This window comes from Pseudophryne corroboree, chromosome 3 (assembly GCF_028390025.1).
Source record: "Pseudophryne corroboree isolate aPseCor3 chromosome 3, aPseCor3.hap2, whole genome shotgun sequence".
Taxonomy (NCBI): Eukaryota; Metazoa; Chordata; class Amphibia; order Anura; family Myobatrachidae; genus Pseudophryne; species Pseudophryne corroboree.
In genome coordinates, this window is record NC_086446.1 from 212999618 (window position 1) to 213006850 (window position 7233).

A 7233-nucleotide genomic window follows, 5' to 3' on the forward strand; every position below is an offset into this window, starting at 1 on the left:
GTAATTTCCATCATAGGTACACTTCAACTGTGAAAGACAGAATCTGAAAAAAAAAAACAGGAAATCACATTGTATGATTTTTAAACAATTTTCTTGTATATTCTTGTGGAAAATAAATATTTGGACACCTACCAAGCAGCAAGATTTCTGGCTCTCACAGACCTGTTACTTCTTCTTTAAGAAGCTGTTCTATCCTCCACTCGTTACCTGTATTAATGGCACCTGTTTGAACTGGTTATCCGTATAAAAGACACCTGTCCACACACTCAAACAGTCAGACTGCTACCTCTCCACCATGGCCCAGACCAGAGAGCTGTCTAAGGACACCAGGGACAAAATTGTAGAGCTACACAAGGCTGTGATGAGCTACTCGACAATTGGCAAGCAGCATGGTGAGAAGAGATCAATTGTTGGCGCAATTATTAAAAAATGGAAGAAATACAAGATCACTGACGATCTCCCTCGACCTGGGGCTCCATGCAAGATCTCACCTCGTGGGGTTTCAATGATCTTGAGAACGGTGAGTAATCAGCCCAGAACTACACGGGAGGACCTGGTAAATGACCTCGAGAGCTGGGACCACAGTCACAAAAGTTACCATTAGCAACACTATGTTGTCATGGATTGAAATCCTGCAGGGCCCGAAAGGTCCCCCTGCTTAAGCCAGCACATGTCCAGGCCCGGCTAAAGTTTACCAGTGACCATCTTGATGATCCAGAGGAGGACTGGGAGACTGTAATGTGGTCAGATGAGAGCAAAATCAAACTTTTTGGTATAAACTCCACTCACCGTGTTTGGAGGGAGAAGAATGATGAATGGCATCCCAAGAACACCATACCCACTGTGAAGCATGGGGGTGGAATGCTTTGGGGTTGCTTTTCTGCAAAGGGGACAGGACAACTGATCCGTATTAAGGAGAGGATGAATGGGGCCATGTATCGTGAGATTTTGGGCAAAAACCTCCTTCCCTCAGTAAGAGCATTGAAGATGGAACGTGGCTTGGTCTTCCAGCATGACAATGACCCCAAACACATCGCCCGGGCAACTAAGGAGTAAGAAACATTTCAAGGTACTGGAGTGGCCTAGCCAGTCTCCAGACCTCAACCCAATAGAAAATCTGTGGAGGGAGTTGAAAGTCCATATTGCCCGGTGACAGCCCCAAAACACAACAGATCTGTAGAAGATCTGCATGGAAGCGTGGGCCAAAATACCTGCTCTACAGTGTGTTCAAACCTGGTCAAGAACTACAGGAAATGTTTGACCTCTGTAATTGCCAACCGAGGTTATATTACAAATTATTGAGTTAAACTTTCTCCATCAGGGTCCACAGGATAACAATGGGATATGATGGAGCGACAGCGGATTGGCACCAAACGATCACAAGCTTTAAGTCTTCCCAGGATGCAACGGGCTCATCCATATATCCCCACCCACTGGCTCAGGCAAATCAGTGTTTCTTTGGTGCGCAAGAAGTCAGACCATGGTCACAGGGCTTCCGTGTTTGGCAGCCCTAAGCTTTTTTATTTTATTTTTATAGTCTTACTACATTGTTTTTTGAGTGATCTTTCCTAACAATGTCTTACATGCATATTGGAAAGAGTCGCTCCAACAACTCTCCGCCGGGTCACAACAACACTTACCCATGGTACAAGTGCTGTCTCAACGGGTGTCTGTGTCGGATATACTAGCAGGTCCAGCAGACGTTACCAGGCTGTGGCCGGAGCACGGGGAGAAGGTAAGGCATCGGTTCTGCTTAGAAGGGGAATACGGACACAGCCGCACTGTTTGGGGGGGGACTACCAAACAGTAGCTGGCGCGCCGCCACCACGGGTGCTCCAGCACTAGGCCTTAGGGATCATAAGCACCAGGATTAGTATGAGGCTGCGATCCCTAGGGTTGATGTCAGCGGTGGGAAGTCAGACGCTCTCCTGGTCACCCCTCCCCCCAGTTCATGACCAGTTACCGTGCGTCTCTCGCCATGAACTGATTGCCTCACTTCCGTCTCAGACGCTACCACGAGGGAACTCAGACGCAGCATAGGCAGCTGCATCTGTATACACTAAATTTACCGCTAAGAGATCGGGTCACAGACGGATGTATCTGCATACACTGGCGTTCACTGAGCGTCTGTGTCCACTAAAAAGTTACCGGAGTGGCAGTATACACTAGTAGCGTCTGGATCCACTCAGCGTCCGCGAATGTATTGATCGATCCTGGAACTGGGGTGAGTCTCCCTGTATCCCACTGTACAGAGTAAGGTTTATACAGCACAAAATTTCCATCTACTTTTGTTAGTATGAATAGTTAACTTTAGTGCCTATTGCATATGAGTCTGTGTACATTACTGTGGTTTTATTCGCTATGCGTCTGAATATGTTAAAGATCTATTTAGAACAGAATTCAGTAATATATACTCCCACATACTTTGAGATGTGTTTGTAGTGGATAATATGCTCATATGACTAATATATACATGTGACTGACTGCTGGTGTGATTGCTGACTTAATATAAATGATTGTCGGTTGATCTTCTGATCCTCTATGCAGATGCATGGGTAGGGTCACACATGATATCACTTTAGGAAAAAGTGGTTACAGTCACAAATTGTGTAGTACACCGTGAGAGTGCTGATTATTTATCATGTCTATGAGCGGTAAATGTGACGAGGGTACACTTACAGTAACACCAACACTCATATATTGTTGTTTTGCAAAAACTGTATTATCCTCTATGATCTGGTACAGGATGGTTTATGTGTAAAATGGTTTGCTGTTTAGCATAATACTTCCCCGATCTACATCAGGTATAGATAGACCCATTGGGGCGATGTTTGCACAGACCTTGGCCAGTTTTGCTGAAAAGTTAATTCTTATACTATTAACCCTTGCAGCTCACTACTTGCGGTATATCCCCAACAGCTTCTCCAATAAGACAAGCTGATGAACCGAATGTAAATAAATCATTGACTTCACAGACTATACATGATAATCATCAGACGATGAAAGCTCTATATACTCTACTTCAGCATACGAAGAACAGGTAAAAGGTATCGGCTAAATAAATAAGCTGATTAAATGAGAGCAAAAAAGGCTAGTCTGTCAATAAAGGCAGCATAGTCTGGGGTAAAAATAAGGCACCTGTGTTTAAACGTCCTAAAGGGCCTCTTCATGAGGGCTGAATTTGGGAAAAAGGTTTTGGCTTTCACCCAATAAAATAGAAACCCGGTAAATGGGATTCCTATATCTTTTTCCAGCTGGGGACTGTTTAAAATAAGGAAGTGCCTCCCAAAATAGATATGCATGTCATTGATAGTGCAAAAATGTATATGGCCTCTGCCATCAAAAGAGGAATGGTTTTCAAAAAAAGACCATATTCTCCTTGTCTGGGGCAGTCATAAGGTCAGCTATGACTCCACCGTGCAATCTACGGCTACACCACACTGGATAGGCCCAATCTCACTAGATCTTGGAAGCTAAGCAGTGTTGGGCCTGGTTAGTTCTTGGAGGGGAGACCACCTTGAAATACCAGGTGCTGTAGTTACATTGGGATGAGGTACTGGAAGACAGGTTTTCAGTGCCTTCAAGTGAGCAAGAATCCCACATAGCTCATATGGACACTAATGTTCTAGGGCATCAACAATAACAATAGCTGTTCGCAGAGTAGTTTGGCTCACATACATGGAAAGCTGATTCAGAATCTAAGAAGGTTCTGGAAACTTTGCCTTGGCTGGAAGTTTCTGTTGGGGAAGGAGGTAACAGTTATTCTGGAGTCAGAAACAGACTACAAGAAGGTCATGTTCCCTTCCACATATAACCCCAAACTTAGAGGTCCGGTTTCGGCCTTGTCGGTCATAAAGGAACGTAACAGCCCCAAGTGGGACAGTTTCCAAACCAAAGGGCCGACTTCTTCAGTTTGCACAGATCTGTTAGTAGTCTACAAACAGATGCCTGGGTGCAAGAAGTGGTATCTCTACGTTATGCTTTCCCTTCTAGAAGCATCCTCCTCGAAGGTTTTCTGTTTCAGCCCGTCTCGGGTAGAGGCGCAGGCAAGGAATTTTCTTGAAGCAGTTCAGAAATTGCTTTGGTTAGGAATAGTCATTTCGGTAGCCCATGCACAATGGGGGAGTTTACTCCAACCTGGGTCCTTCGCCTCATTCTCAATCTCAAAAAGTCTAAACAGATAAATTTGGGTACCATGGTTCACATGGAGACATGGCACTCCATAGTTGGTGGGGAGCCAGTAGAATACATAGTATTCCTGGTTAAGTCAGAATTCTTACTTTCAGGCTCCTATAGCACTGTCCATCAGTGTTATCTCAGGGTTACTATCCTTCAGCAACTTTTCAGTTTTTTAGGCCTTACCCTTTGTGTTAGCCACAGCCCCAGAGTATTTACCAAAATGATTATGGCAGTTTATCTCCGCTAGCAGGGGATAAGAAAATTGCCATACCTTGACCACCTTTTTATCCTTGCAAATACAGGAAAGGATTCTGTGCCATCTACAACACACAATAACTTGTCTGCAGAGGCACGGGTGGTTCATAAATTGGCAAAAACTTCTTGGGTTCCATAACTACGGATGGCTCACTGTGGGGCTGTACTGAATTCAAGTCTGCAGAAAATAGTTACCTTGGAACAAGATATCCAAGGTGCAGTTAAGGACTCAGGAGTTTTTACACAGTCAATATCAATTCACGCAGCAATACGAATGATGGTGTTGATGGTGAATAGAGATGGTGCAGTGTCACAATTCCACTCAAGACCTCTCCAGCATCTGTTTCTATCTACAGCCACATCACACTGGATATGCCCAATCTAATTGATGTTGGAAGATAAGCAGTGTTGTGCTTGGTTAAATCTCTGATAAGAGACCACCTGTGAAATTCAGGGGGTGTAGGTGGGCCAGATGGACAATAACCATCTACAGCCATACCACACTGGATATACCCAATCTCACCTGATCTTACAAGCTAAGCAGTGTGGGGCCTGGCAGGTACTTGGATGGGAGACCACCTGGGAACACCAGGTGCTGTCCGTATAACACAAACAAGTACGTGGTACTGGCAGAAAGAGTAAGAAAGTCAGTAGCCTGGGGGCTACAGACATTCCATCTAGGCCAGAGGACACCCCTTTTTGGATATCAGGTTGAGAGATCCTGACAACATATGCAATCTTCAGGGCTGTGGGGGCCATTGTCCGGAAGATTATGATTCCGGGGATTATGGGCCACAGAAAAAAGTTGCCTGCTAATAAACCTGTTAGCACCTCGGGCCATATATTGGGTCCTGATTCAGGCACAGGACATTCCTAAAGGAAACCCGGTTCAGATCCACAAGGACAAGGAAATGGCAGTAGTGTACCTCAACCTTCAGAGAGGAACACGCAGCTAAACAGCAAGGAAGGAGGTAAGTCACATACTAAAGTGTGCAGAACTCCATCTTCCAGCCTTGTCCACAGTGTTTGTTCCGGGAGTCCTAAACTGAAGAGCAGATTTCTCAGTCGACACGCTATTCACGTAAGTGGATGGACTTACACCCTAAAGTCGTCTCAGACTCAGGTAGACAAGTGGTGTTGGCCAGAGATAAATCTCATGGAGTCCCATCTGAACAACAAAGAGCCCATAATCGGGTCAGGAACAAAGGATGTCTTTTTAATGGGAATTTCATTTAACTTATGTGTTTTCTCAAATCATCGTGCTACCCATGATAGTGAGGAAAATACATCAAGGAGGCCTGGATTCTAATAGCTCCGGCTTGGCCCAGAAGGCGTTGGTACACAGATCTGCAGAAAATGTTGATTGCCATTTCTGTTTTCTTTACACCCAGATCTGCTAATGCAGGGCCCTTATTATCACAGATATCTGGATCGACTGTCTTGACGGCATGGCTCTTGAAGTCTATATCCTGAAATCCAGATGATTCTCACAGATGTTTAGAGCAAGGGAAACTTCCTTGGCTCGTATTTATCGCCAAATATAGCAAGCCTATATTCATTGGTGCAATGGAAGAGGTATGGACCCGAAATCTTTCAGAGTTTCAAGGGTTCTAGCATTCCTTCAGGCAGGAATGGATAAAGGTTTAAGGGTGGCTTCCTGGAGAAGGCAAGTGTCAGCATTGACTGGATGGTTCAGAGAGAAAAATTGCCAAATTGCAGGATGTGTGCACTTTTTTTTCCCAGGGAGTGCTGTGCATTCAACCTGCCTTTGTTCCTACTACAGTGCCTGGGGATTTAAGTCTAGTCCTCAAAGCCCTTCAAGTTGCTCTGTTTGAACCACTAAATAAAGTGGATTTTAAATGGTTGACAGCTAAAGTTCTCTTCCTGCTGAATATGGCATCAGCTAGAAGAGTGTCAGATTTAGGAGTACTGTCATGTTAATCTCCTTGTCTGATGTTTATCTAGATAAAATAGTTCTCAGAACTAGGTCCGGGTATCTTCCTAAGGTGTGCTCTAGATTCCACCTTAATGAAGAAACTGTAGTCCCCGTTTTTTTTAGGAATCGGGATTTTCTGCTGGAGATGTGTCGCTGGATGTAGTCCGGCCAATAAAAATCTACGTGGATCATCATACCAGTGCCATCAGAAAGACAGAGTCTCTCTTCATCCTCTACGGATTTCACAAGAGGGGATGGCCTGCTACTAAACAGACGCTAGCAAGATGGCTACAAATGATGATTTCAGAAGCATATTCTCAGGCTGATCTCCCTGTTCCGGCTAATGTCTGTGCTCACTCTACACGTAAGTAAGGTCCTTCATGGGCAGTACAACATGGTGCTTCAGCAGAACAGATATGTAAGGCAGCCACATGGTCTTGCAATAACACATTTAATAGACATTATGCTTTGGATACTTTTGCCTCTCATGATGCTGAATTCGGGTGTAAGGTTCTCCTACCTAATCAGGAGCATCCCCACCACTAAAAATTGCTTTGGGAAATCCCATTGTTATCCTGTGGATAACCTGTGGACCCTGCCGGAGAAATATACATTATGGTAAGAACTTACCATTGATAACTGTATTTCTCCTATGTCCACAGGTTTCCACAGGGATCCCACCCTGACGCACCTGATTTGAGAATCTTTATATTCACTAAACTCCTCCCTCTTGCATGGAAGGGTGTGTATGTGTGTTCTTCTCGCCTGAATAGGGTTTTACATAATGCTCCTGCCTAAATGCTTTGGAATACAACTTATTTGCCTGAGCCAGTGGGCGGGGATATATGGACGAGCCCGTTGCA

The 7233-nt window shown here is 44.6% G+C and overlaps 2 pseudogenes; both read left to right on the forward strand.

The window, feature by feature from the left end:
* The first annotated feature begins 3422 nt into the window (after positions 1 to 3422).
* LOC134896598 (5S ribosomal RNA) lies at positions 3423 to 3541 on the forward strand (annotated as a pseudogene).
* A 1378-nt stretch (positions 3542 to 4919) lies between these two features.
* LOC134896254 (5S ribosomal RNA) lies at positions 4920 to 5038 on the forward strand (annotated as a pseudogene).
* The last annotated feature ends 2195 nt before the right edge of the window (positions 5039 to 7233 follow it).